The sequence below is a fragment of the Diabrotica virgifera genome, chromosome 3 (genome assembly GCF_917563875.1).
Source record: "Diabrotica virgifera virgifera chromosome 3, PGI_DIABVI_V3a".
Lineage (NCBI taxonomy): Eukaryota > Metazoa > Arthropoda > Insecta > Coleoptera > Chrysomelidae > Diabrotica > Diabrotica virgifera.
In genome coordinates, this window is record NC_065445.1 from 43,307,874 (window position 1) to 43,327,513 (window position 19,640).

The 19,640-nt window shown below is 34.5% G+C and overlaps 1 protein-coding gene and 1 long non-coding RNA gene across 2 annotated transcripts in view; one reads left to right on the forward strand and one right to left on the reverse strand.

Annotated features, from left to right (window-relative positions):
- The window catches only part of LOC114327909 (ras-like protein family member 10B), a 549,551-nt gene that overhangs the window by 206,915 nt on the left and 322,996 nt on the right, over nt 1-19,640 (forward strand). The gene's annotated exons all lie outside the window — the stretch shown is intronic.
- Nucleotides 10,081-11,035, reverse strand: LOC126881065 (uncharacterized). Its single transcript, XR_007696710.1, has 2 exons — nt 10,603-11,035; nt 10,081-10,543 (listed from the first exon to the last, which is right to left on the reverse strand). It is a non-coding gene; the product is annotated as an uncharacterized LOC126881065 (long non-coding RNA).

Genomic DNA, 19,640 nt, shown 5'->3' on the forward strand with positions numbered 1-19,640 from the left:
TATTATATATAGTTATGTCAGTTCATATTTATTTAATAGTTGTCAAAATATAATTGAAGACGCAAGTGCATGAAGAGTCTATGTGACAAACTTTTCAAAACATGTTTTTATGTTAAAAGTAAGTTGTTCGAACCTAAAAAATTTTCAAACAAGCCAATCACGTTTTAAAATTAATATTTTCTAAGTTACTAGAGTGTAAAGGATCTATGTACACAGTTAATTTTAAAATGTAAATGTATAAAGGATCTATGTACACTTTTTATATATAAAAAATATATAATAAATATTTTTTTTGGGTTTTTTTAATAGTGTTAATAAATATACAGTATTAGTTCTATAGTAAGGGAGCGAATTATGCTAAATGTGTAGTCACTCGAGCGATTTGGGGACCTATTGGGTTGTGAAGAGTAGGTCCTAAAACCAAAAAAAGTTAATTAAAGTTTTCCATTTCAGTGGGACTCTCCATTTTTAATTTAATTTTCCCTTTTCAACAATCGTTTTTCCGATTATAGCGCCATCTATCCATAATTTTAAAAAATGTTTCGAATAAAAGTTGCTTATTTTTACGTAAAGAATCCAAATCTGGAATAAAAATTTGGGGCTCGCTTTTTTTTTTGTGAAAATTTTTAACTCATTTCAGCCCATTTCTTTACTCCCCTCTCAAATCGTCAGATTGTTGAAATATACACTGTTTTGCATGTCCTTAACTTACCTTATCTTCTTCTTCTTCTTTCTCATAATCCTTAGTGCCCTTCAGGGCGTCGGATGTCGGGTTCCGCCTTTTATCCACTTCTTCCAATTGCTTCTATTGGTGGCCAGTTTCTTCATATCCCTCATACTGATGTGTCTCCTTTCACCTATATCTTGGATCTGGTCCATCCATGTCTTCCTCGGCCTTCCCTTTTTTCTTTTGTTTCCCATTTTGGCTTCATGTACCTTCTTTGTAAGTCTATTTTGCTCCATTCGTTGTATGTGTCCAAACCAGCTTAATTGTTTGTTTTCGATCTTCCTAATTATCGGTTCTTGTTCCAACTCTCTTCTTATATCTTCATTTCTGAATCTGTCAAACTTCGTAACTCCGGCTATTTTTCTCATGTATTTCATCTCCGTCGCGTTTATCATTGATTCATGTTTCTTTTGGACAATCCATGTTTCCGCCCCATATGTCATTATCGGATTTACTATGCTGTTATATACTCTGAGTTTAGTTTTGTTGCTTATTTCTGACTTTCCAAAAATTGTATTATTTAAAGAGTAATACACGCTAGTTGCCTTCTTCAGTTTATTACTTATTGCCAAGTCCGTTTTCCCATCATCTGTTATTATATTTCCCAGATATTCAAAAGTAGATACATGTTCTATTACTTTTTCCCTTACTATTATATTAGTATTCCTTTCTCTTTTCTCATCTTCATTTATTATCATAAGTTTTGTTTTGTTGAGGTTCATTTCCATTTTTAATTTATGTATCTCTTTTTGCCAAATATCTATTAGTTTCTGCATTTTCTCTACTGTGTCTGTGATTAGAACTATATCATCAGCGTATAGAAGGGAGTTGATCTTTATTGCATTTAAGTTTTTATATCCTACTATGTATTGAAGGTTTCTTGTTTGATCTTTGGTATTTTTGATTAAAGTATCCATGACTATTATAAACAAGAGGGGGCTTAGTCCATCTCCTTGTTTAATTCCCTTATCCCATTTAAAAGTGCCTGATCTTTCTCCATTTATTTGTACTTGGCCTTCTACTTCCATATATATAGATTTTATGACTTTTATCATCTTTTTTGGTATATTATAGCTCTCCAATATTTTCCACAATATTTCTCTGTTTATCGTATCAAATGCCGCCTTCAGATCGACGAACATGAGAAATAGTTCATTCCCTTTACGGCATTGTCTCTCTATTATATTTCTTATGATGTAGACGTTATCGTTTGTTTGACGGTTTGATCTGAATGCAGCCTGTTCGTCTTCCAATTCTTTCTCTATCACTGATCTTAGACGCTTCTCTATAATTCTCGTGTATACCTTGAAGGCGACCGATGACAAGCATATTGCTCTATAATTCTCGCATTCATTATGTTGTCCTTTTTTGTATATTGGTAGAACTATGTTCTTCTTCCAGTCATCTGGGATTTTCTCTGTACTCCATGCTTCCTTGCATATCTGTAATAGCCAGTCCTCTCCTTTTTCACCCATCCATTTTATCATTTCTGGATCTAGTTGGTCCTCTCCTGCCGCTTTTCCAAGTTTAATATTGTTTATAGCTTCTTCCAGTTCTTCCTTCCTTATACTCTCTGGTTCCTCTTCCTCCTCCAGTTCTGGTCTATTTCTTCCTGCTTCATATATTTCTACTTCTTCGTGTTTGAATTTATCTTCGTAGTATTGTTTCCATACTTCTACTATTTCTGTAGTCTCTATTTTCAATTGGTTATTTTTATCTTTGATTCCATACTGTTCCCTACCTTTTTTCCCTCTTAGACCCTTTATACGGTTCCAGAATTTTCTGTTATCTGTTTTGTAATTTGCTTCCAATTCTTTTCCGAATTCTTCCCAGCTCATATTTTTCGCTTTCCTTACTGCTATCTTTGCTCTATTACGTTTCTCCATGTATTCTACTTTGTTATTTTCATTTCTACATTGTTGATATTTTTTCCAGGCTTGCTTCTTTTCCTTTATTATTTTCTTTAGTTCTTGACTCCACCATTCTGTTCTCTTATCTTATCTTACCTTATCTTAATCTGACAATTTCGAGTATTTCTAAGGATAGATTTTTTTCGGGCCCCCCTTAACGAACTCCCCTGTGTTAAGAGCTAATATATGGTAGAAGTACATCTGCATGGCACCAGGTTTCTCCCCATATGATAATCTGACGCGCTCGAGTAACTGCAAAAATCCCCGCTTGGGCTCCCCTACCACTAGGACTACCTATCCTATAAATTTAGTCTATCTGGATGTTATAGTAAAAAAATCTAGTATAAAAACTTTAACGTAACGTAACGTAAAACTTTTACTCAGTTTTTGAGTATTTAGAAACTGTCTTTCGGTCCTTTTTCTAGACGAAGAGAAGGTAAATGCGTGGCCTAAGTGTCCTCTATTTGCTTTCTCCTATTTTCGTCGTCTCTACGTGATTATATATTGTAAAATCCGGAGATATGGGATGCAGCCAGAAAGCAGTTTATTAACGAAAAGTCTTAGATTTAAAATATTGTTTATTATATTTTTATTTCAATTATTCTAATTGTTTAAAAAGTAGTAAACTTTGTATCTGGGGCTTTTTGTTGTTTTCCTCGTAATACGAGAGATGTCGCTGTATTGCGTCTCAAAAGGTGGGTTCATTGCATCGCGATGGTTTGCCTTAAAAGAGGCAGAATGTTTGTATTCCCTTCAGAGTTGTGACTGCATAAACTTCACTGATGATGCATAAGGATGCTGAAATAGTTGCTATATGGAGATGGTAGTCCAACTCTGAATCGAATATAAACAAAACCTGCCTTGAACCCTTTTTAATCTTTTTCATTTTACTCAGTTTTTGAGTATTTAGAAACTGTCTTTCGGTCCTTTTCCTAGACGAAGAGAAGGTAAATGCGTGGCCTAAGTGTCCTCTATTTGCTTTCTCCTATTTTCGTCGTCTCTACGTGATTATATATTGTAAAATCCGGAGATATGGGATACAGCCAGAAAGCAGTATATTAACGAAAAATCTTAGATTTAAAATATTGTTTATTATATTTTTATTTCAATTATTCTAATTGTTTAAAAAGTAGTAAACTTTGTATCTGGGGCTTTTCGTTGTTTTCCTCGTAATACGAGAAGATGTCGCTGTATTGCGTCTCAAAAGGTGGGTTCATTGCATCGCGATGGTTTGCCTTAAAAGAGGCAGAATGTTTGTATTCCCTTCAGAGTTGTGACTGCATAAACTTCACTGATGGTGCATAAGGATGCTGAAATAGTTGCTATATGGAGATGGTAGTCCAACTCTGAATCGAATATAAACAAAACCTGCCTTGAACCCTTTTTAATAAAAACTTTAACTTGAGGCAACACGATATGAAATGCTATGACTGATAATACAGGGAAAAATAAGAGGAGATGTAATCTACATGTGGAGGAACCATCCTGTTCACAAGATGGTTCTTTCTTTCTAAACATTTATATAAATAGTTGAAAGACTGATAAATTGTACACACCCGTGAACGAATCAAGGAAATAAAAAAATAGTATGTCAAATTGTGTAAAATGTATTTATTTACTAAGCAAAGCTTTCGACAATATTGTCATCATCGGAGCTACTGGTCAATAGAAGGTAAAAGTACCACGGTTATGTGCAAGAGCATCTTAATAGTCTCTGGTTGTATTACAATTTTTTTATTTAATCTTGTATGTGCTATAGTCAAAGCCCGAATTTCAGGCACTCCTAGGTTTGACTAGGCAATCCTCAGGTCTGACTGACGGTCTTAGTCAAAGGCCGAAATAAATTAGAGTTTCGGCCTTTGACTAGTCAAACCTAGGAGAGACCAAGTTGGTCAGGCAAAGGTCGAAATTTAATTTTGAATAGTCAAACCCCGATCAGATATTAAAATGTCGTAATTTGTTAGATTAGGTTTAATAAAACGTACTTTTTTAAATCTAATGTTTATTTTTTTTATGTTGTCGTAATTAAAATAAAAAAATTAATGTTTATTCTCACATGTTGATGTATTATAGGATTTAGAGTTGCACAGTTCGTTAGACCTTTTACACTTACATGGTTTTAAAGAGCATTTCTTATTGCAGTAGCATTTTATAAAGCCTTGTCCTCCAAATTTAGAATATTTTGTACAAATTTCTCTTTGTAGAGACAGCTTAACATCTGGAACATCTTCGAAATTAAGAAAATTCTCTTTGCATTCTCTTATTTGATTTCTTGAAAAACGTAATTTGGTTTCACTAAGTAGGGGAAGGTGGTACACAGTGAGACAAAAAATGAATTATTGGCGATTTAATTTTTTTAATCATCGATAAGAACTAACAGCTTCAGTCATAATGATTTTTGGTATTTTATGTATAACTTCCACAAATATAAAGGCCTTTAGTTTTAATTCAAAAATGTATGTAACATTAAAAATAACCTTGCACATGTCTCAGTGTGTACCACCCCTGGTACACATTGAGACATGTTACTAGTACACAGTGAGACACATGATATATTCCATAGTTCGACAAGGAAAATAAAAAAAATATTCAATATAACTTCGTAAAATACTTATATATTTCCCAAGAAAACATAAGAGCTGATATCTGAAATGAAGGCTAATTAGCGAACGTCTAGATGACCAAAATTTATTTCAAATTTATTGTAAGATGCTGTCAACCTCTTCATCTGACACCTCAAAATCTGACATCTTCTTTCTTCACAAAAGCAATATCAGGAACAGTGGGAAATACGAAACACGAGGCACCTATTTTGTTGGTTTTGGGCATAAAATTGACCTATATTTCTGAATTGTTGCGCGATACAACAAGTCCCACGTAAAATATACTTTTCGACTTTTCTTTGAATTTCACTAAAATATAATCACCCTCTACAGGGTCACGATTGCAGTCAAATGCTTCATCATCCACTGGTCCTATCCAAGAATCATCGTTATCATCACTATCTCCCAAATTAAAAGCTGGTTCACTTTCATCCGGAGAACTCTCAATGTCCACAACACGGGTAACTTTCTATTTCATTGTCGAAGAAACCAACTGGTTCCGTTTTGCTTCAAGCGCATGTTTCTCAGGCGTGCTTGTAAGGATATTACTTTTCTTCTTCTCTCTCGACTTCCTATTAACTTTTCTTGCCTTGGCGTAAGGATATCCTTGCAATATTTCTGGTGAAATGAAATTTTTATTTTCTTTGGTATTTCTAGAGGGTGTTTCAGGACTTATGTCTAGAGGAACAGAGCTTACAGCCTATGATCCCGGAACGACATTATTGAAGGACTCCTCTTCTACAATTTCCATAGGACGATCTGTCACTGCCGATCCAAGAAAGTAGCTTTCTCTAAAATTATCCAGATTGAAGGGACATATTCCTATTTTTTCAAAGCCTGACCGAATATTTTGAGGTACGAGAGCTTTATCGTGTGCTGTACCAACCAACTCAATATTGGATATTCAGAATATCATATTCAGCCTATCAGAATATTGTATATTCTGATAGGCGTTCCTGGATGATTCAGCAGCCAAGCCTCACATGCAGCGTTATAATATGCCTTGAAAGGCCCAAAGACAGCCACATCTAAGGTCTGGAGTTTGTTGCTACAATGTGGGGGCCAACGTCAAAATATGGATACCTGCTTCTCGAGCCTTCATGATTACTTCCACTGTGACGTGGCTCTCGTGGTTACCAAATATTAGCAGCGACGGATTTTCTTTGGAACTGCTGCTGTATTTGATAAAATGTTCTAATACTTGTAAAAAAAGTTCTGCTGTCATCCAAAGTACCACGAGGTGCTCCATCTAGCATATGCTCTTTAAATAATTTAAGTGGAAACACCATCACTGGTGGACAGTATGTGCCAAGGGCGGATATTATACAACAGGTGGTAACGAGCACACCATGTTCACCACTAGTGCAGCTATTTACTTGCTTAATTCATTTTTCAGTCCCAACTTTTTTGGGATCGTGGACAGTTTTTGTGCTAGTCTCATCAAGATTAAAAATACGTGAATTCTCAATTAAAATAGGATATTTGTTTAGGACGTTTTAGTGATTATCAAAAAACAGCTGAACGTTGTGTCGATTGAAAGAAGTTAAGCGTGCCAAGCTACATGCCTCAGGTTGTCGTATGCTCAACTTTCTTCTTTTCATAAATGCACGAAGCCAGTCGATACCGGCCATTCTACGTTTTGTCCATGATTTTGGTATCTTTAATTTGTTTACTTTAGCTACATCAAATGCGATGTGTCTTACAGCTATGGTGCTTAGGCCGTACGTCATATTACTGCAGGTTTTATTGTAGTTACACAGAATGTCTTCCTGTTCATCTGTAAAAATTTTGTTCACCAAATAATTTGGTTGCATAATGATTGGTAAATTTTGGGGATTATTTATTTTCTTCTGCACATATCTCTGAAGGGTTTGAAATTTGACATTAAATTGTTGTACGGCTTGTCTCAATGAACATATTCCATCAATGACAGCATTAACAGCATTGGACATCTGTTCAGCAGAAGCCTTGCCAATTTTGCGTGGAACATTAAGTTTTCTAGGCATCTGCAACAAAAACGGTATCATTATATTCAGGTAATTGTGTTAGTACTCATTTGTGGTACACAGTGAGACAGTCCCACTGTGTACCAGTAATGCTTGTCTCACTGTGTATTGTTGGACGTTATTTTGAAATGTACCATTTTGAAAAAGTACAACAACTTATATGTTCTAAACAACAACGTACCTTGTTCACAACACCTTATGCGCCAATATTCAGAAAACATCACTCAATTGCTTATAGTTTCAGCAAAATATTCCTCTGCATATTGGTTTAAATGTAACTTTATACTATCGAAAACACGTTTTAGTTAAACACATTTACACTATACGCCATATTGCAAAAATAACAATAGTAGCGACATCTGGGATGTAATATCCCTCCTTAAGTAGATTGGCGAAGCAAAATGAAGACAACTTTAGAATTTAAATTGATTGTCTTACTGTGTACCGCGTCTCACTGTGTATCACCTTCCCCTATATGAATTTTATTTTAGCACAAACATATGGAATGGGAATGCCATCGTCAACTGTGAAAGAAGATATTGCAATCGGAGAAAAAACTAAGGATCACCATAATACTAAGGAAGCCCCTGGACCGTCGTCACTAGGAGAGGAAGAAAATTGTCAAACAATTCAGATTACTTCTTCAGAAGTGGTTTGTTGTATTTGCCAAAAAGAGAGCTCTGACGCACATACGTGCATAATTTGTAATTAGGTGGTACATGTTGTGTGCGCTGACAGCACACTTGGTGTATACTATGAAGGTTTTGACAGAAAAGGTACATGCATGCGTTGTGCACAGACAGAAAAGATTAAAATAAATAAATAAATAAAATGCGATTGGAGGTCTTCATACCTAGGATAATGCTATGAATCAATTAAGTGAAAAAAATTTCCGTCAATTTCGATCGGAAAAACTGTAACAATACCTCTCCCCAGCTTTGATAGGGCCAAAGGAGATGCTCGAAATATTTTGGATATCATATAAGATAAAACAATTGACGTTTTATATAGAGTTACGAAATTAGGAACAATAAACACACTTTTTTCAAGAAATAAAATATACAAAGAGAATTTTCTTAATTTCGAAGATGTTTCAGACGTTAAGCTGTCTTAAAGAGAAATTAGTACAAAAAATTCTAAATTTGCAGGACGAGGCTTTATAAAATGCTACTGCAATAAGAAATGCTCTTCAAAATTATGTAAGTATACCTAAAAGGTCTAACGTATTGTGCAACTGTAAATGCCATAATGCCTCAACATGTGAGAATAAACACTATTTTTTTATTTTAATTGCGACAATGACCCCGTCTGTGGCTCATTGGTAAGAGCGCCTACCTTTGGATCGAAAGATCCGAATGGTCGTGAGTTAGAATCTCACCAGTGCCAGGAATTTTTCGTTTATTATAAATTAATAAATGAAAATAGTTTCTGTCCTTGTGGAATCGGTACTTACCGGAGGGACCGCAGACGTTCTGATACAATTAGGGTCTCTTTGCAAAGACAATGACGTCGACTTTGTAAAGTAACAAGACACTTACTCAACACACACACTACACATAACACTAGGTACCTGACTGCAAAAAACACCGTACCTACCACGCCAATGGCCATTAGTTGTCGAGGCATTAGCTAAATAAAAAAATTGCGACAATATAAAAATAATAAACATTAAAATTAAAAAATAACGTTTTATTAAACCTAATCTAACAGATTACGACATTTTAATAGCTAATCGGGGTTTGACTAGTCAAACGCCGATTCCATAAAATTAAATTTCGACCTTTGACTGACCAACTTAGTCTCTCCTAGGTTTGACTAGTCAAAGGCCGAAACCCCTAATTTATTTCGGGCTTTGACTAAGACCGTCAGTCAGACCTGAGGATTGCCTAGTCAAACCTAGGAGTGCCTGAAATTCGGGCTTTGACTATAACATATGCACTATAGTTGTCTTCCGTATAACATTCAACAGAAATAAAAAACAGGAAAAAATGGCCACAAAAACATTACAAATACATGAAAACTTTTTGCATGGCGTGGGTGTATGACCCAACCATCTTGGCCAAGGAGAAACAGGTGATTGACTGAATCAGTCAAACTCAATTTCTCCAAATCTCCAGCTATTAAAGCGCAACTTTGTGCAAAACTAGTACACATCGGTCGTGGATTACATCAAGAGACATAAGTGGGGATTACCGCATTTGTTTTTATCCATAGACATAATAAGAATAGACTAGGTAAAATATGGGCCGCTCGGTGAATAGAGATGTAACGCCAATATCAAGAACGTCATTGGCCAATATTCACTTTGAGTGGTCTAGCCATCTTTGTCTGTTGAAGCGTTTTTCATGTCTGCTCATTATGGGGACAAGGAAAGAACTAACTATAAAAATACTGGGGGGTAGAAATGGGGCTAGTAGAAGGAACAGACATGCAAACCTTCTTTGCAAGACGGCAGCTCATTTGTTGTGCGGGAGCTAGGTCGTAGATTCGTTAGGGAGGGTGAAGGGGTGTTAAGATGACTAAACTACCATAACAAATACAAAGGGTACTTACTCTGACTAGAGGATCTTTCTACTATTTAAAAAAAAGGACGCCGTTCGAAACAAATCCTCTGGTTCATATATGGGTACTTACTAAGACTTTTTTCTCACTTACGGGGTACCAAATGGGGGGACATTCATCATTGATTCCTCTTTGGGGTTAGACTGGGCAACATCTTTTCTTTTACTGGCTTCTATGCCATATTCTTTCTTCTGTACTAAAACTTATACAGTTGCATTAGACATTTGGTTAATAATTTTCTCCAAAGGGTTATATAAGAGAAATAAAATAGGTACACTTTCACAAACATTTATTTAAAACCTCAAACTTATTGACTTTACTACAGGACAAAATGTCCACAAAGCTTTTACATTAATTCCGTACAAAAAATCTTCAATTTTACATTATTTTTCTTGAATACAACAAAATTTAACTTTGTTTAGCAGTGTATTTCAACGATTTCAAAACAAACACAAGATTTGACGTAGCTGTCAAATGTCAAAGTCACTGTCATTTTATTTTTATTACATGATATGCAAATTTATATTCAAACAAAACAATTTTAAACAACTATCATAGCAAAACAGGACTTTTAAATATTATATTACGGGATCTTTAGATATCAAACTAACAACAAACGTTATTACAAGAAACTTTTCCATTTTGAAAGCGACTATTATACTTTTAAACTCTTTACCAATAAACTTTAGTATATTATCCTCTTGAAATTTAACAAAATTAGCAAATGTATCATACCTTTATATAAAATACCTTTATATAAATGTATCATACCATATGATACAAATGTATCATACCTTTATTTACTGTCACACGGGGTACACAAACAAAAACAAAACGGGGTCATCGACCTGGGGCAGGGGAAGACATGGCTTCAATCTTCAATTTCAGGACAATGGGGACTTGGAGACTTCATTTCTGGGAACTGGAAACAAAACATCACGGAACAGGAACGACATCTCTTCGATGAAATCAGGGCTTGACCATCATACATAACACAGGAAAAAATGGGCAACAATGCCGGTTTGTAGAACTGGTATTTGACTCTCAAGAGGCTTCGATTTTCCATTAAATCCATCACTATATGTGGAAAAAAATCCTCTCAGAGCACTCACCACACATTCAGATCTTCACAGCGACCATTCTACATTTTACCGGCGGGGAACAAAGGGACTACGCCCTACTTCGAGCGAGTACCAGCCGAGGAGATGCTATCACCTTGGGACGTAAAGCTGGACTCATTTGCGCTTCGCTCTGAAGCTACTACAGGGGAAAAATACGACGGAAGTACCGAGCGATTTTGATCCTTAGGGATGCTTAGTTGACAAGAACTCAACTTTCAGTTCAACATTTCTTCTAGAAAGTTCTTCTACGCATCAGAACTGTACTTTTGTCAGCACTTCTTACAAATTCTAACACATTTAAAATGTTGTGCAATACTTCATGGCTGTATACAGGGACGGCTTGGGATCTTATAATGATATTGAACTTCACAAAATAAATTTAAAAAAATAGACATTCTTTTTGGGAATTGGGATATTAAATTAATGTTGGAGTTTTTTCAAACGCTACAACATTCGAGGGATCGCTCGGTAAAAAGAGATAGACCACCCATGGACTAGCCGCGCGTTACATTATTTTGCTCAATATGCCTTGTCTATTCTTATTATGTCTACGGTTTTACTATTATTTTAGTAGAAATGGTGTATTTTATACGCGTGTAGTTTAAGTTTACAGTAGGTTTGTGTTTAATTTCCATTGAATATCTTCTTCTTCTTCTTCCTCTTCCTCTTCCTCTTTATAAGCAATTCTGCTTTTTCATTGGCGGATTGATACCTCTACGGAAGGTTGTCACTCCATATTTTGCGCAGTCGCCCGATACTTCTTCTATCTATTGGTGATTTATCTCTTGCTATTTTGACCACACGTGTCTCCCCATTCTGGTTATGTGGTTGTTCCATTCTTTTTTTCTATTTAGTGTCCATTTGTTTATGCACTGTACGTTACATTGTCTTCTAATATCTTCATTCTTCTTTCGATCTATCAGTGTATTTCTTGTAATTCTTCTTAGTACTCTCATCTCTGCCGTTTCCAGTAGTCTTTGTATTGTGGCTGTATCGGGTCTTGTTTCTGATGCATATAGTCCAATCGGGTTAGACGAATAACAGGCCTAACCTTGCATTAGGAGCTGCCCCAAATTTTATTTTTTTAATCTTTAAGGGGGTCAATAGTAGTGTAAATTTAAAATCTCGACTGAATTCCGCCATTGCGTTAGCCGCCATCTTGATTTTAAACGAGAACTGTTTTTGCTCAATATCTCCGCCATTTTCAACTTCTTGGACAAAAAGTATAACAACTAAAATTGTTGAAAGAGTAATTTTCTATCATTTCTATTTCTACAATTTTTTCGTGCCATCGATATTTTCCGAGTTATAGCGAAAAATAGTGACAGTTATATATAAATTGAGCATAATTATTGAATTATCTCGTTTATTGTTAGTTTTACGACAAAAATGTTCCTATACAAAAATAGAGAGAATTGAATTCTACACAATTTTAGTTTCTCTAATTTTTTTGCTAAAGTTAATATTTAAGGTAGTATGTATGCGATAATGGCGCGAGCGTAAGACATGATTGATTTTGTAGCAATTGTTTTTGTTCAATATCTACGCCATTTTCAACTAAACTTTTTCCAAATATGATTTCCTACAATTTCTTTTTAACAATTTTTTTCATGCGGTTGATATTTTCCGGGTTAAGTGGGAAAATAGTAAAAAGTGGTGGGGGAAGCATAATTACTGAATTGAATCTTTTTTCCAAACTGATAGGATAATTCTATCCTTTAGGGGAGATCAATGGTAGTGTAAATATAAAATCTCGACTGAATTCCGCGGTTGAATAAGCCGCCATATTGATTTTAAAGGAGAAGCGTTGTTGCTCTCCGCCATTTTCAACTTTTCGACAAAAACGGTAGGAACTAAAATTGTTGGAAACGCAATTTCCTACAATTTCTTTTCCACAATTTTTTTATGCGATCAATATTCTCCGAGTTAAGGAGGAAAATAGTGGAATCGGAGGGGAAGCATAATTATTGAATTGTCTCATTTATTATTACCTTTACGATATAATTGTACATAAACAAAAACAAAGGGAATTATATTTTATACAATTTTTGAAACTTCCAATGAAACACCAACCAAACTAAGTACATAAAAGACATAAATAATAACTTATATGCATTAAGTTTACTTAATTTTATTAACTAGCGGGTTTTATTGGTTGAATTGGTCTCTCGATAATTAAGTTTCATGTCAGCTAACATATTTTAATATTTCAACAATTTTTTTTGTTGGGGGACCCCGTTGGGGGAATTATCGCATCCCCCCTCTTAGACCCGCCACTGGTTCTCTCGAAAAATTGTAGTAAATCGTAATTGCAACAATTTCAGCCCTTACACTTTTTGTCGAAAAGTTGAAAATGGGGAAGATATTGAACAAAAACAATTGCTTTAAAATCAATCGGGTCTTACGCTCGCACCTTTACCGCATACGTACTACCTTAAATATTGATTTTATCAAAAAAATAAAAGAAATAAAAATTGTACAAAATTTAGTTCTCTTCATTTTTTTATAGATTAAAATTTGTTGTAAAGGTAATAATAAACGAGATAATTCAATAAATCAAGAATTATGCTTTAACTGTCACTGTTTTTATCCCATAACTCGGAAAATATGGACCGCACGAAAAAAATTATAATAAACGAAATTATAGAAAATCGCATTTTCAACAATTTCAGGTTGAATATTTTCTGTCGAAAAGTTGAAAATGGCGGAGATACTGAGCAAAAACAGTTCTCGTTTAAAATCAAGATGGCGACTAACGCAACGGTCAAATTCAGTCGAGATTTTAAATTTATACTACCATTGACCCCCCCCCCCCTAAAGATTAGAAAAAAAAATTTTGGGGCAGCTCCTAATGCAAGGTTAAATGGTATCCCGACTGGGCTAATATGTCATTATTGGTCTTACACTGGCTTTATAACTATAGGCCCATTAAATATAATATACAGGGTGTTTGGTAAAGAATGGGCCATAGCTTAACCTCAGATTCCTGAGATTAAAATAGGCCGATTTAAGCTAACTTACCTTAGTACAAAGTTTATAATAACCGAGATACAGGGTGCCAAAGTTAAACATTTTTTTTATTTATTATTGAATATTTCCTGACAGGTATGAGATAACAACATGAAATTTGGTATGTGGGAGTCTTTTGGGTCGAGAAAACTAAATTCTCTACCAAAAATTATGTATTGCCCAGAGGGCGCCACAAACGCCTTTCAGCACTCATTTGTTACGTTCAATTTTTTTTATCCCTCACTCTGTATAATTTTGACATTAAAATTTTTATTCTCCTATTAGTTTTACTTAAAAAAGGTATACTTCTTTCATCTCCCTAAACTCAACCGTTTTCGAGATAAACGCATTTTAAATCTGCGATACACCATCATTTTTAGCATAATATCATTGTAGTTACACCCGAAAAATAACTTAAAACTATAATAATTGTGCCAGTTCTCAAATTTATGTAATTGCATCGCAAATTCTATTTGAAGAAATTTGCGATACATTTTTGGATAATTTTATTGTTTTAAGTTATTTTTCTGGTGTAACTACAATGATATTATGCTAAAAATCATGGTGTATCGCAGATTTAAAATGCGTTTATCTCAAAAACGGTTGAGTTTAGGGAGGTGAAAAAGTACCTTTTTTAAGTAAAACTAATAGGAGAATAAAAATTTTAATGTCAAAATTATACAGAGTGAGGGATAAAAAAATTTAACGTAATAAATGAGTGCTGAAAGGCGTATGTGGCGCCCTCTGGGCAATACATAATTTTTGGTAGGGAATTTAGTTTTCTCGGCCCAAAAAACCCCTACATACTAAATTTCATGTTGTTATCTCATACCTGTCAGGAAATATTCAATAATAAATAAAAAAAAAGTTTAACTTTGACACCCTGTATCTCGGTTACTATAAACTTTGTACTAAGGTAAGTTAGCTTAAATCGGCCTATTTTAATCTCAGAAACCTGAGGTTAAGCTATGGCCCATTCTTTACCAAACACCCTGTATAATATTAAAATTCCTTAGATAATAGCTTCACAAAAATTTTTTTCAGGCCAAAAATTTCAAATACGCAATCGAAAATATTTCCCTACTCATTTATTATACCGAAGTCATATTTTTATTTTATTTTACCCTGGCTCTGCGATTCGCGTTTAAGCCGCTTTATCTGAAAGAAATGGACAATTTCGCAGAACTCAACTTCATTCCGCATATTGTCTTTTTATGGGGTGCCAAATAACAGTCACCTGTAATATTCAGGCACGCCTAATGCCGACCTAAAAGCTTACAATTTTGTTACGATAAAAGCAGCATGCGGTTTTTGGGATATTTTTATAGCTGCCTTTTTCGTTGAAGTATACAGGGTGCGATAGAGGTAGGAATTGACTCGGTGATAGAATGAAACTAATAGGGTAAAATCGACTGGAATTAAATGACAAAATATTGGGAACGCTGAACCGAACTGAGGATGATATAAGACAACTGACCATATGTAATATTTAATGATGAGATTGACCTAATTTAAAAAAAAATACACAGCCAACAACATTGTGTCTTGAAAAATCTAAATTTTTATGCCAATAATCTGTCGGGATTTTCGGATGTAAAAGCGTATACATCGTAACATCGATAGTTTTTACTATAATAATATATGTTATGAGTATTTTAAAGATATGAAAATTGGTATGTATAAAAAAACACGATTTTCGGGCGCCATTTTGTTTATAAAAAAAGCACACTATCTGCGGACTTTGCATACCTATATTATTAATATATACAATTATAAGATTCGATTCCAACAATAAAATTGCTGGTAAATACCTGATCATAGTATTTTGCTAATTAGCCCAGAGTATAGGTAAAATATCGAGCCAGAATATCGGGACAGATCTTTAATTAAAGGTATGAATAGGTTAACCCTGTGAGATCAGACGATAGCACTGAAAGGTTAAGAATTATATTTTATAGAAAAAGGTCAGGGTCAATTTATTTAGTGATATTCTACTCAACTGAGGAAAGTATATTATATACTAAAGCAAACTCAGATTTATCTTGGGGATATCCAGCATCCCCACGGAAAATATTGTGTATAAAAGTAAAAGCTTGTTTACCAGAGCACTCTAGCCAATTTCGACGAGATTGAACATTATGTGCTTTGTGGAATTTAAATGAAGCTAATCTGGTTATTGAATAGAATTGAAATGGTTCTTTCGTGTATCTAAACGAGTTAACTGCTATGTATATAGCGATAAAGGGTACAAAGCAACGCATTTTGAGGAGATATTTTTTTCTTTATTCAAATTTAAATGAATACACTAATGTAAACAATTTATAACTGAGTAATTCAACTGGTTTATGTTTACTTATCTTTTAAATTTCTTTTATTTTTATTGAATTTGTAACATTCTACGGCCCCCAGAATGTTGAGGCGTTAATTTATAATAATAAAACTGCAACTACGGTATGCGGCAAAATAAACAGTACTGAAATTTGTATGCCTCAAATTTGCATGTGTCAGGCGCCGAAACGTACTGAGTGGTTTCTGAACGTAGCTATAACCTATGTGAATGTGGTGATAATGTTAGGTGCTTGAAAATGGTTCTCAGTTTTGCGGAAAAAAAATTTATGGTGTAGTACAATTTTCGGTCATACGGAAAAGGTCACGAAAACGGTTCAAGCTTAAAATCAACAATGTTTTCAGCAGGATGGGACAACCTGTCACATTGTCAGGGAGTCTCTTTGAATACTGCGCGATAATTTTGGGAGTTGCCACTCACCAGAACTAACGCCACCAGATGCGTACATATGTGGAATGCTGAAGGAGTCAGAAAGATCCACCGTCTGCAATTTTGGAATTGTGGACAAGAATTAAAGATTTTTTCGTGCCAGAGCAGGCGTGGCGGATCTATAAATTTGCCTTGGGAGGGCAAATTTACCTTATTGGGGAACTCCCAATGGAAAACCAAATAAAAGACATAAAAATACAAAGTCAGATTATCTAAACGACATAAATAATAACTTATAGGCATTAAGGCATTAAGTTCCCTTTATTTTAATAACTAACGTATTTATTGGTAGTATGATAAAATTGATCCAAATAATGGCATAACCCAGACATCCAAAGTGAAAGTTATCCTCCAACACCAAATTGTTCTGTATGGTCCACATAATGTTCGTAGTTTTTTAGGTTTTTCGTCAATATTTCTAAAACTATGCGGTTTAGCATGAACAACCTTCTATACAAAAATGTTCTACATTAAATTTGAAATAAAAAAGGTCGTATGCATAATCCTTCTAAAATGATCGGTTCCAAAGTTACGGAGGTAGTATAGTGTAATTGGTCCAAAATAACGCCTAACCCAGACATCCAAAGTAAAAGTTTTCCTCCAACACCTAATTGTTCTATATGGTCCACATATTGTTCAGTAAAAAGTTACACCATATTGAGATTCCGGTTTGGGACGGATATGGGGGAGAAGTCGGTAAATTAGTAGTTTTTTACGTTTTTCGTCAATAGTTCTAAAACTATGCTTTAGCGTAAACAATGTTCTATACAAAAATGTTCCACATAAAATTAAAAAAAAGGTCCTATACATAATTGTTATAAAATAAACGGTTCCAGAGTTACGGAGGGTGAAATGTGGAGGTTTTCGACACTTTTTATATTATTTGGACAATTGATGATGATTTTGGATGGTGAGGTTGACGTTTCTTCAAGAGCTTATCACTAACATACCATCGGCCACTGAAATAGCAAATTTTATTTACAAAAAAATTTCTTTTATCAGTAATAATATTATAAATTGCCCAAAAATTCTAAAAAGTATCGAAAACCTCCACTTTTCACCCTCCGTAACACTGGAAGCGTTGATTTTATAACAATAATTATGTATTGAACTTTTTTTGTTTTAAATATTATGTAGAAAATTTTTGTATAGAACATAATTTACGCTAAAGCATAGTCTTAGAATTATTGACGAAAAACTTAAAACAACTACTAATTTACCGACTTCTACCCCATCTCCCCCCAAACCGGACGCCCAAATTGGTGTAACTTTTTACTGAGCAATATGTGGACTATATAGAACAATTTTGTGTTGGAGGAAAACTTTTACTTTGGATGTCTGGGTTAGGCCTTTTTTTGAACCAATTATAATATTAATATACTATCTCCGTAACTTTGAAACCGTTCATTTAAGGATTATGCATGGGGCCTTTTTTATTTCAAATTTAATGTAGAACATTTTTGTATAGAAGGTTGTTCATGCTAAACCGCATAGTTTTAGAAATAATGACGAAAAACGTAAAAAACTACGAATTTACCGATTTCTCCCCCCTCTCCCTCCAAAACCCGACGCTGAAAATGGTGTGACTTTTTTCTGAACATTATGTGGACCATATAGAACAATTTGGTGTTGGAGGATAACTTTCACTTTGGATGTCTTGGTTTGGGTCTAGTTATACCATACTATGGGTGGAATTTGTATTTCTCTGGTTTCGGTTTCATGTCAGCTAATGGATTTTTATGTATGAATAATTTTTTTATTTAATTTTGGATCTTGTTAGGGGTCAAATTTCCTCATTTTCCCTCCCCGTAGATCTGCCACTGGCTAGAGGGTTTTATTGGGAACGTGAGTCGTCGTGAATAATGTTTGCAAGGCTATATCATGTATACTAGATATATAAATCATCATTAACATACAAATATTCCTTTCACTACTGTTTATTTTGCCGCATACTGTAACTGTGATGGAGTCGATTGTTAAGGCTTCTTCTAGCTCAGTCACTCAGGTTTAACTTCGTCTTATCTTAATATAAAAAGTGAACAATGAGTTTTGGAAGTGGCAAATAAAATATAAAATTAACTATTCATATTTATTTAGCATTTAAGAATAAAATTAAATGAGATTTTGAAAAAAAAAACAAATGCCAAATGCTTAGGCACTGTTGGATTGCTTGCTGATGAATATGGAAGATTGATGGACGTAGCTGTATCCATATGATCTAGCTGGATCTAAGCAAAAGGCCACACGGGCGATAATTTACGGCGCCGAAATCATGTCCGTTTCAATGTTCTAAAAAGTTAAATTTTGTAGTTTTATGTCAACTGTTTAGCTTTTGAATGGGGTGCAAAAAATCGAAAAAATCGCGATTTTTGCACTAAATTGTTAATAATTAAAAAACGGACGCGAACTCTAGGCAGCAAACAGCTAGGTTTTCTTCCTATAGGTCTACAATAATATTAAGGCTGAGCTAATTAAATATATGGAAGGAGAAGGATTATAATTACTATGGAAGGTCATAAGGAGCTGTTGGCGTACTGGATGCATACCTAGAGATTGGACTCTTGCAACTATTCTATCATTACAGAAAAAAGGTGATAAACATAAGTGTTCTAACTACAGGGGAATATCATTGTTGGTAGTTGCTACCAACAATGATATATTAAATATCGAGGCCACACTAGATGACAGCTAATGCGGCTTTAGGCCAGGGCGAGTTACAACCGATCTCATATTCACGGTGAGACAGTTATCAGAAAAAGCCCTAGAGCAAAACAGTAAGTTGTTTCTGTTTTGTGGACTTAGAAAAAGCATTTGATCGGGCGCCATGTAACAAGATCTGGGAAATATTAAACCGTAGAAATGTGAAACTGAAGTTAATCCAAGCAATAAAGAGTATACTTCTACGGTACATTAAAACAACTCAGAC